This window comes from Callithrix jacchus, chromosome 8 (assembly GCF_049354715.1).
Source record: "Callithrix jacchus isolate 240 chromosome 8, calJac240_pri, whole genome shotgun sequence".
In the NCBI taxonomy this organism is placed as follows: Eukaryota; Metazoa; Chordata; class Mammalia; order Primates; family Cebidae; genus Callithrix; species Callithrix jacchus.
In genome coordinates, this window is record NC_133509.1 from 88,825,529 (window position 1) to 88,835,929 (window position 10,401).

General features: G+C 42.4%; 1 pseudogene across 9 annotated transcripts in view; it reads right to left on the minus strand.

Moving 5' to 3' along the window:
• The window catches only part of LOC118144943 (keratin, type II cytoskeletal 8 pseudogene), a 376,247-nt pseudogene that overhangs the window by 258,043 nt on the left and 107,803 nt on the right, over positions 1-10,401 (minus strand). The window lies entirely within an intron of this gene.

Consider the following 10,401-nt stretch of genomic DNA (forward strand, 5'->3'; position numbering starts at 1 on the left):
CAACCAGAGGGACTATTATGACTTACACCTTGTAATCACGGGGTGCTAGCCATAGCTGATTGGACCACATGCTGGTCAGTGATTCAGCAGGGGCTCCACTGAGGCATTCTACACTGGATTTGACTGAACCAAATCAGATACTCTCTCAGAGAGTTTGAGCTCAAGACATCAGGAAAGAGAGTGAGTAGAACAGCAGCAGAATGGAAGACAGACATAGGAAAGACGAGCAGAGAGCATGAGGGAGGGAGAGCAGAGGGATTTCTCACTCATGCCAGAGCGAGAACGTGGACCCAGGTGATGATAGAAGACGCAGAGATCATCAGAATCATCTGTAAGACCCAGTCATAGCATTAGGGAGCACTAGCGTCGCTTCAGGGAGACGATAAGATGCCTGCTACCACAACAGCTGTGTATCTAGAACGTCCTCCACTGTTACTGAGACTGCTAGGGTGGTTGCCAGTCTCTTGGGTTTCCCCAAATGTTTATATACTGAACCTGCCACCTGAGATGACCTTAAATAACCAAGACTAGCCCTGTCCTTTGCCCACTGAGATCACTGTGATTAGAAGATTGTGACTCACTTCACAATCTTCTAATCACAGTGCACCTAACTGCCTCCCTGAGGCCAACATATATAATGAAAACTTAGTCATACATACAACAACACATCCCTCTTAAGCATCATCAAAAGGGCAGAGACCAGTGTATGTGACCAGACTGACCAACATTCCCTGAGAGCTTACTCAGAGTTAGGCATGTGTTACGTATTTACCTAGGTTAACTCACTGAATCCTACAAACACTATCACATAGGCAATATTATTGTTCCCATTTTACAGATGAAGAAACCGAGACCAAGCATTCAAGTAATTTGCCCAGCATTCACAGCCAACGCATGGCAGAGCCTTTACCTAGCGGTGAGCAGCTCCTACTGCCAGTCTAGGATCGGGGCCTGATGGAGACAGACCACAGCAACTAACAGGGAAGATGAAGAGCATCTCAGTCCCACTGGAAGCTGTGGAGATACTTGGCCGGGAACTCCAAAAGCAGGACTGCAAAAAGCCCAAGCAACACACAGCACACACACATTTCCAACACTCCAGCCCTGGAAAATGGCACTCACTTTAGAGTCCTGGCCTCAGGATTGAGTTGGACCTCAGGCCAAGAGGAAGCAAGCAATTTAGACTGAAGAACTTGTTCTCTAAGACCTCACTAACTGAGAGTGAGGGCTGTGGACCAGCAGTATTGGCATCACCGGATGCCTGTTAGAAGTGCAGGATCTCAGCCCTGCCCAAGACCTAGTGAATCTGCATCTGGGTTTTACAAGACTCACAGGTGACACACGTGGACTTATAAAGATGCTCTGCTCTTAATGAGTCCTGGGGGTCTTTGGAACAAAGGATGGGGGTAGGGAGAAAAGAAGGGCCAGACCATCCCTGATTTTACCCTCCGTCCAAACCTGACTTGACAGTATATTTTTCAAGGCTTGTGTTTAATGATGTCAGGATGTATCCACCTCGGCACTGTGGGGTTGGTATTTTTGAATGCCCATTTAACAACAAAAGCAGGAATTATTTTTTCTCCTTATGAATTGCTTTATTGAACCACCTATATGTGTCTCATCTTTTCTTCTTGGCTGTATTATGTGTTTTTGTGTGTGGAAAAAAAGCTGGGCTTAAGTGTCAGAAGGAAGGGATCAGATTTCCTATCCTCTTGCCAACCAAGAGCACATTTACTAGTCTCTTCCCTCCATTAAACGTTAAATGATGTTTATGAAGCACCCACATGGGCCTGGAGCTTTTCTCAGTGCTTGAGGTTGCCAGGTGGCCAACATAAATGGCATTACCCTTTATTTGAACTTTCTACTCTGGTGTTCTTGGAGGCTCTACAGGAACATAAGGAGGCCCATATTTAAAGTAAGAACCAAGAAAGGGGATAGACATGACACAGGAGATTTAGTCCCTGACTCTTAATAAATTAGGTAAATCGGCGAACTGATTGTGATAGGTCAGTTTCCTCTTAGTTCCCCATAAGCCCTAACAGTGGTCCTTAACTTCTCTAGCCATCTCCTACCCTGGCTGAACTCTGCCTGCTCCTTATTGCCCAGAGGAGAATTGGACAACCCATCGAGAGCTGAAAAGAGTGTCAAAATAGATCAACATTTCCTATTAAAATCTCACAGTCACCAGACTCACTAACTCAATATTCGTGTTTATGATTTTACAATGGGAAAGTATATTTTAAACCAAATGGGCCTAAAAGTCCAGATTGTATGGTTATTATAATCGCAAACCAGTTTAGTATAAAAATGGACTAAGCTGGGTGCAGTGGCTCATGCCTGTAATCCCAGCACTTTGGGAGGCTAAGGTGGGCAGATCACTTTAGCTCAGGAGTTTGACACCAGCCTGGCCAACATGGTGAAACCCCGTCTCTACTAAAAATACAAAAATTAGTCCGGCATGGTGGCAGGTGCCTGTAATCCCAGCTACTCAGGAGGCTGAGGCAGGAGAATCACTTGAACCTGGGAGGCAGTGAGCCAAGATCGCGCCACTACACTCCAGCCTGAGCAACAGAATGAGATTCCATTTTAAAAAGAAAAAAGGACACTTTATCCTAGAACATGAGATAGAGGATAGGCTTCCATAAAGATGAATCATATTCTCTTTTGTATGTTCAAATCAGATCTTTCAACAGTTTGTTCAACTGTTGAAACAACTGCTAAGTAAACTCACAGTTTGTTCAACTGTTGTAACAAGTGCTAAGTAAACTCACATAGTGTAATTATATTCCTATCATCATCACAAATTGAGATACATTAATATATAAAAGTAGACTGTTACATCCTCTTCCTCCAAAAGCACCATTAGTAACCGAGGCATCCAGGGAAAGCACGCAGAGGCTCCTTCACAAGAACTCCTCTGCAGGGAAGGCAGGAAGGAGGAGGAGGAAGGGGAAGTGTGTGCGCCACCAGACTCTTGCCCTCCTCTCTCATGCTTCCAGGCCAGCAATGATGAATCCGACGCCGTGTGAACGAGATTTGCAGGTGTGTGTGGGAGGCCACCGGGGCAAGCCCGGATGAATGGGAATGTGGGGAGAGGAGGATTTCTGGGACACAAGCAGAAGCAAAGGTTGTGCTTGAATGAGCAAAAATAGGGCAGATGCCTCTTCCTGAGGGAGGGCAGATAGGTCATCCTGCAAGAAGATTTAGAGCCCTGTGATGCAAGACCCTGATGCAGTCATCGGGAGAGGATATAACACACGGGATATCTCCTGTGTGAGAGTCAATAGACACTGAGAGTCGGAACAGTCTGATGACTTGGGAAGTCTGCTGAGCCCATTGGAGCTAACTTCACAGCAGCCCAGGACAGACAGACATCTTGATGGGTCAACTTGAGGCAGGAGGATCACTTGAGGCCATGAAAGCAATGGACTGTATAAGCTAATGGGTAAGCTACATAGTAGACATTCAGTAAACAGTTATTGAATTAATCAAAGGGTGAATGTGCTGATGTAAACTTCAGAGTCAATAAGTTGCCCCAAGGACCCTATCCTTCCGTTCATTAGTTCATTCGGTATGTAAGTTTTGAGTGCTCACTTTATGTCTCACACTACACAGGAAGGAACAAGGCAGAAAAGGTCTGTCCTCCAGAGCTTCTAGAAGGGAGATACAGACAAATAAATATACAAACAAATAGATGATAAGATAATTTACTATCAATAGCAAGTCCTATAGGGAAATGAAAAATGTAGTATAGACTAGATTAGAGATATTGGCAAGCTTTTTCTGTTAAAAGGCCCAAGGGAAAATATGTGTGGGCCCAGCACTCTCTATAATAGCTACTCAGCTCTGCCTCTGTGGCATGAAGGGAACCATGGATAGTACGTAAATGATAAGCATGGCTATGTTCAAATAAAACTTTATAAACACTAAAATTTGAATTTCATATAATTTTTATGTCATGAAATATATTTCTTTCATTTTTTTTTTTTCAGTGATTTAGAGTGTAAAAACCATTCTTAGCTCTTGGGTCCTACAAACGCAAGTGGACAGCTAGACTTGGTCCCCAGTCTGTAGTTTGCTGACCTCTGTGGAATAGAGTGAAAGGGAAAGGAGGGGGCCTCTGCCAGGAAGGTGAAATTTGAGCTGAGACTAGAATGAGGATGAAGAACCAGCCATGCAAAGAGTGAAGGGAAGAACATTTCAAGCACAGGAAGAAGTTGTACAAAAGCCATAAAAAGGGAATGGACTTGATGGGTTCAAGGAACACAAAGATGAGCAGGGTGGCTAACACACAGTGAGCAAGAGAGAAAGTTCTATGAGATGAGTGCTTCCTGAGACAGATGGTCTCAAAATCAGCTTTTAAGAATAATATATATGTACACATATACATATATATACATATACATATGCACAGTGGAATCCACAGCAGATAGCTGTTGAATTGTTGTGAGGGAAAGCAGATCTAGAAACTTTCATGCCTGGCTTGATCACGGTTCTAAGAGGTAAATATGAAGACAGTCCCGGTGTCTGTGCTCATCAGCAGTTGTGAAGATTCTTGTCTGAGGGTACAATTGTAGACTTTGATTCATAAGCATGTCTTTGGACAAAACCAACTGTCACTCTGCTAACCAGTAGCGTTGTTCTTTGTTGTTCAAGGTTGGTCATTCTTAGGTTTCAAGCAACAGCATCTTTCTGGAAAAACTGGGAGAAGCAGCTCACAACACGATTTGAGTTTTGTTTTGAGTGCAAAATGGCTATTATGAGGTTTACAATATTTTGAATGTTATGGATTGTTTGATTCCTGGATTCTAACAAATATTGATTAGCTTGGTATGTTTCACATTAGCCTGGTAGCTTTTATGCATTATGTTATGACATGATGTTATATCCAAATTATTAAAAGTTTTCTGGCATTTGCTATTCAAAAGGAAATAGACTACTCCATCCATCAAGCACACACCATGACAACTATGGATACAATCAAAAACTTGATGGCAGGCTTCTGAGAACCCACTGTACCTCTTCCATCTCCTATTAACGAGAGAAAGAGCAAGAGGGGCTGAAAGAGGGAAGGAGCCAGGTGCAGGTGAAAGAAACTCATCTTTGCAGAGTATTGTTTTGATTCTCTGGCTTCTGGCCTCCATAGCCTTTGACCTTGAGTCAATCCCTGCTCGGAGAAGTCACCCTGGTCCATATTTTACCCTTCATACATGGATGTTGACTTTGTCAATTAACATTACTTGCACAAAATTAAGGCATGGAATAGCATCTCAACCCTTCATGTCCTCAACTGGGGGCAAAAGCAGCTCAGCAGTTTTCTAGTCTTGGCAGCATCAAAAGAGAATCTGCAATCAATTACCATATTTTTCTCCGTTTCTCACCATCCTTTGCTTAAAAATGGCTAACCTATTTTTTCCCTCATATCCTTATAAAAACACATGCACACACCAACACACACATGTGCTCCCAGGCTGAAATCATAAGTGCCAAGGCTTAGCCCAGACAGAACATTTATGACTGGGTTATATGTCCCCAAAAATAGCGGCTTATAAATGGAAATACTGACAGATCATTAACTATAATAGCGTAAACCAAGGCACAGAATTTTCACATTGTCTCCATTCTGTTTGTGTCAGCAGAATGGATTGCCAGGCCCAGAATCCAGCTGAAGCTCATAAGCTGTGCCTGACTATAGGGGGTAAATTTGAGGGCAAGAGGATAGCCTAGAGAAAATGACTTGGGGCCTACAAAGCCTTCAGGTATATGATATTCTGCAATGTTTGGATTCAGTTATGATCACAGAAATCTCAGCACAGAGAAGACACCATATGGGCTAGAATCCCAAATCCCTACCAGCAACCCATCTCTAATGACCAATTTCTCCTTGCCGCCCCAGGTGTGACATTTACTGACCTAAAGAAGCAACTTAAAGCAACAAGCCAGCAACTGATAGGTTGAAACTATCCCCTGCCAGGTCTCAGCTCTGGTCCTCATGCTCTCCTTCAAGATCAGCCCACTTAAGGTTATCACCAGCGCTTAGAACATTGTCTGACACATAGTAAATGCTCAATATATGTTGGTTGTCCGATGCATGGATGGATAGACCAGCAAGTTAACAAATAAAGGAATTAGCAAATGAATATCAGCCTCAGTTTTCTCATCTGTGAAATGAGGTGGTTCAGCAAAATCAGAGGCTTTCAATTCTGGTTACCCATTGGAATAACCTAGAATCTCTTTACAAAAACACTGATCAGCTGCTACCTCAGACCAAATAAGTCAGAATCGCTAGATATAAGGCTGAGGTATCAATGGTTTTAAATGCTGCTCAGGTGGTTCTAATATAGAGCCAGGTTTGCAAAGCAGTGAACAAAATAATCCTAAAATTCTGTTCTGAATTTAAAATTCTGTGGATTCTAACTAATTTGGGTCATAAAATTCAAGGCCTAGAATTTGTCTCTTCCCAGCTCAGAGAAATCAAATCAAGGTAAGTAAAATGACATCAGTAAATTACATTTAGGAAACAATGACCATTTATTGGATTTCTTGGTGCCAAGTACTGCGAATGGCATATATTATCTCCAGTTCCTCTGACAGGTAGCATGATCTCATTATCCTTATTTTTCAGACGGAACCTGGGGCTCAGAGATGTTAAGTGAATTATCTAAGGCGACTAATAAATGTAAACACAGACCTCCTGAGCTGCCACAAGGTGTTATCAGTCAGGTAGCACCCATCACCTTCTCAGAAATAAATGGTGTTGAGCATCAGGCAAAGATTTTATGTTCATCCAGAGTAGGGGAAGAAAGACAATGGAGACGTTTATAGAGGAGGAATTCCCTCCCACTCCTTTTCCTCTTCAACTTGTAAAAGGACAATCCTGACTCTCCCCAGGCCTTTAGCTGTCATAGATGAGCTCTGATAAAGGCCTGGGGCTCCCTCCTTGAATTCCTTTGTTCCAGTACCCATCCCATTAGAAAAAGGTCACACATCTTTGGCCCCTTTTAATTTCAGGGGTGGAGAGGTAAAAGCCCAGCCAGGGAACCTGTGCAATTATGAGCAATTACTTAAACGGCTTTCAGACAAGCCTTGGCCCTCCACCAGCAGGCACAAGGGCCGGTGTCTGGGTTTTGTAGGCAAGAAGGAGCAACGGTGGGAAGGTTGGGGGCGTGGGCGGAGACAGCAAAGCCTTTTGTCACTGGGTTACAAAAAAATAAAAACCCATTGGTATTTCCTGCCACTGCACTAGCTGACACAAACCAGCCCCGTGCAGGGGAACTATTCACTTAAAAGTCATCATTTCCTTTACTTATCTGCCTCTAAAGAAACAAATCTATTAGCAGCAAGAAATCACTCCAGCAGCTTTAACTAAGTACTGCTCCTACTGAAAATGCCAGAGCCCTGCCTTCAACTCACTCTGGCTGGCTGTCCCCTCCCTCCGCTCCTCCTTCCTCGCAGGCAGCAGCCCTGCGCTGGCCCAGGTCAGAAGTGTCTCTAACCACTACAGATAACAAGGGCCATTACATTCCAAATCCTTTCTCAACCTCCTCCCCTCCCTTCCGCCAAAATTGAAACCCAATTTCTCCCTGGCAGATCAAAGGCTTCCCAAGCTACAGGAGAGCTCACTCGATCAATAAACTCTTGACAGAAGAATAAACAAAACGATCCAATATTTGCCATCAGGATTCATGTGGTCCATTGCTCTGCTTTCCCTTTAAGAACTGTGAAGATATGGTGTGAAGTTCAAAATAGTTTGTTCTTCCTCTACAGCTAAGTTGTCAAGAAGCAACTGGAAAGCTATCTACGCAAGCAGATCTAATTTTAACAAGTTTGTTATTTAGGAAGTAAAATAAATACTAATACACTTCTCACACTGTTCATCCTAAAGAAGTCAAAAGTGTTTCACCAGTAAGGCCCTGAAACCATGAATCAAAAAGTACAACTAAGCTAAATTAAGGATGCTGTGCATTTTGGAACATAACCAGTTGCTTTTGAACCAATGAGAATATTCATTTAAAGATCAATTCTATTCATTTCTATATCACTCTCCTATGACTATTTCTTTGCTTCCTAAATCCCCAATCCATGAAATTGAAAGGGAGACATCATGGAAAATGAATTGCTAAAATGGTCAGTGGGACTCATGTGGAATGTGGCCGTCTAGATTGCTAATATTAACTAATATGTCATGTTTACTCACATGTGCCTTCACTTATATCAAATATATTATCCCAGCCTTTTGGAATAAAGCCTTGTATCTTCTTCCTTTACAAGATGTTTATTTACATCCATTTAAGCTTTTCAGTAGTATCTATGGGAAGTGCTTGACAAAGATCACTGAAACGTACTATCCCACTCTGATGTAGGATCCAGATAAGAGAAAGCGAAGTAGTCCAGCAACATAGGACAGAAAACAAGGACAAGAGGGAAAACAGTATCCTGGGGCACAATAATAGCTATAGATTCAGTTCAGTATACAGACAAGGTGTGTCAGCCTTACATTTATAGCCTGAAGGAAGAATGTCAACTCTCTGCCAAGCTGTTTGTATATTTCCTTCTAAAGCATAAGCTAATATTGATAGCTACCATTTATTGAGCGTTCATATTTCCCAGGCACAGAGCTAAACACTTGACAAGTTTTATATTATTTCTTTCAGTCCTCACAAGAGTCTTATGAAGTAGTCACCATTTAGCAGATGAGGTATGTGGGTCCTAAACAGCTTAATGATCTTCCCCCTTGGTCACATGGATGTAATTGGAAATGCTGGAATTTGAACAGAGGCATCTGACTTTAGAACCAGCACATGAACTGCCAACCCGAGATAAATACGTCTGCAGCTTTTCTCCTAACCCAACATTTTCCATTTCAGCCAAGAGGAACAGCCTCTCGTCTATGACGCCGTCTCCCAGTCTTCTCTATCCAAAGCTTTATATAGTTTTAGCCATGCTTGTTTTATTCAGAGAAATGCATATGTTGCCCATCTCCAATTATCTTATTATTTTTTAAACACTTTCCCCTTTTTCTTTCATTTCCATGAATTAAGTCGGGGGAAACCTGACCGAATTAACAGAATGGATCACAAAGTGAATCAGCGGGGATGTAGAAACAGCCCCACTGATTCCAGGTGCCTACTTCCTGTATCTTGAGACCTCCAGGAAGCGTAGCTTTTACATTAACTTCCTTGGTTTTCAAGTGCAACATTTTGAAGAAGCCTGACATTATTAATTAACATTTCTGTCCTCCAGCAGGAATATACTCATTTTATTCATTTCCCTCTTCCCATTCTAAGCTGTGATTTGCACCAATCTTTTGGGGTGGGAGCCTTTGATTCTATAAAGGTAACGAGCTAACTGTCTTTTTGAACCTGTGTTCAATGATTTCTTTGCCAGCCCTCTCAAGTAGTTCACCATGAGAAGTCACCATCGAAGAGCCTTTGGATGCATACATACTACACCTCTCAGTAAACTCATCTGGAATGGTCTGCCTCCCTGAGCATGGAACTTAGGTCTTTGGCCTAAGATTGATCAGCACCACTGATTGACTTTGCGGGGGGAAAAAAAATCTCTAAGCCAAGCCATACACTCTTCAGCCAACATAGGTAGAAACAAACAAACAAATTTAAAAAAAAACAACCCACAAGCCAGCCAAAAGGCATTTTTTTCATTTCTGTCAAGAAAAATTACTTTCCTGCACTCAAAACTGCATAACTTAAAGAAGGTCCTATAGTGTGCTGAGATTTATGTTAAAATGGAATCAAACCAAGTTGCTGAAAAAAGTCAGGGAAACATTAGGTGAATAAGACTATTTTAGCAAAGGGAAAATAACTTGCCCAATGAAAAGTACTAGAATATGCTTTTCAACAGGATTTCTCAAATATCAGAGGATTTTGCTATCAGAAAATGAGCCTCAGCTCAAGGTGTCCTTGTGGGGGCCGCAGTGAGACAACTGCCTGATCTCCCACATGGCTTTGCTTATGACAAATCTACACTGTCCCCTGCACACTATAACCTGGGCTCTGCATGGCCACAGGTACATGTGCCTGAAACTGGCTAAACGAACTCTTGGTCTTGTAACAAAACACGGATAACCAACCACTGGTGTTTGAACTGATGGTCCTTGCCTCATTAGCACCACACCTTCACCAATAGGGTTAAAGAGCAATACTATGTGGTTATGTCATCTAGCATGAAACCATCAAGCCTATGACCTCTGGATTGGCAAGAAACTCTTGGGAATTTAAGGCTAAAATACTGTCTATACACCTACCTTAGTTTGTTTTCTGCTGCTATAACAGAATACTACAGATTGAGGACTTTATAATGAACAGAAATTTATTTGGCTCATGGTTCTGGAATCTGAGAACCTGGTGCTAACATCTGGTGAGATCATGCTGCATCATCTCA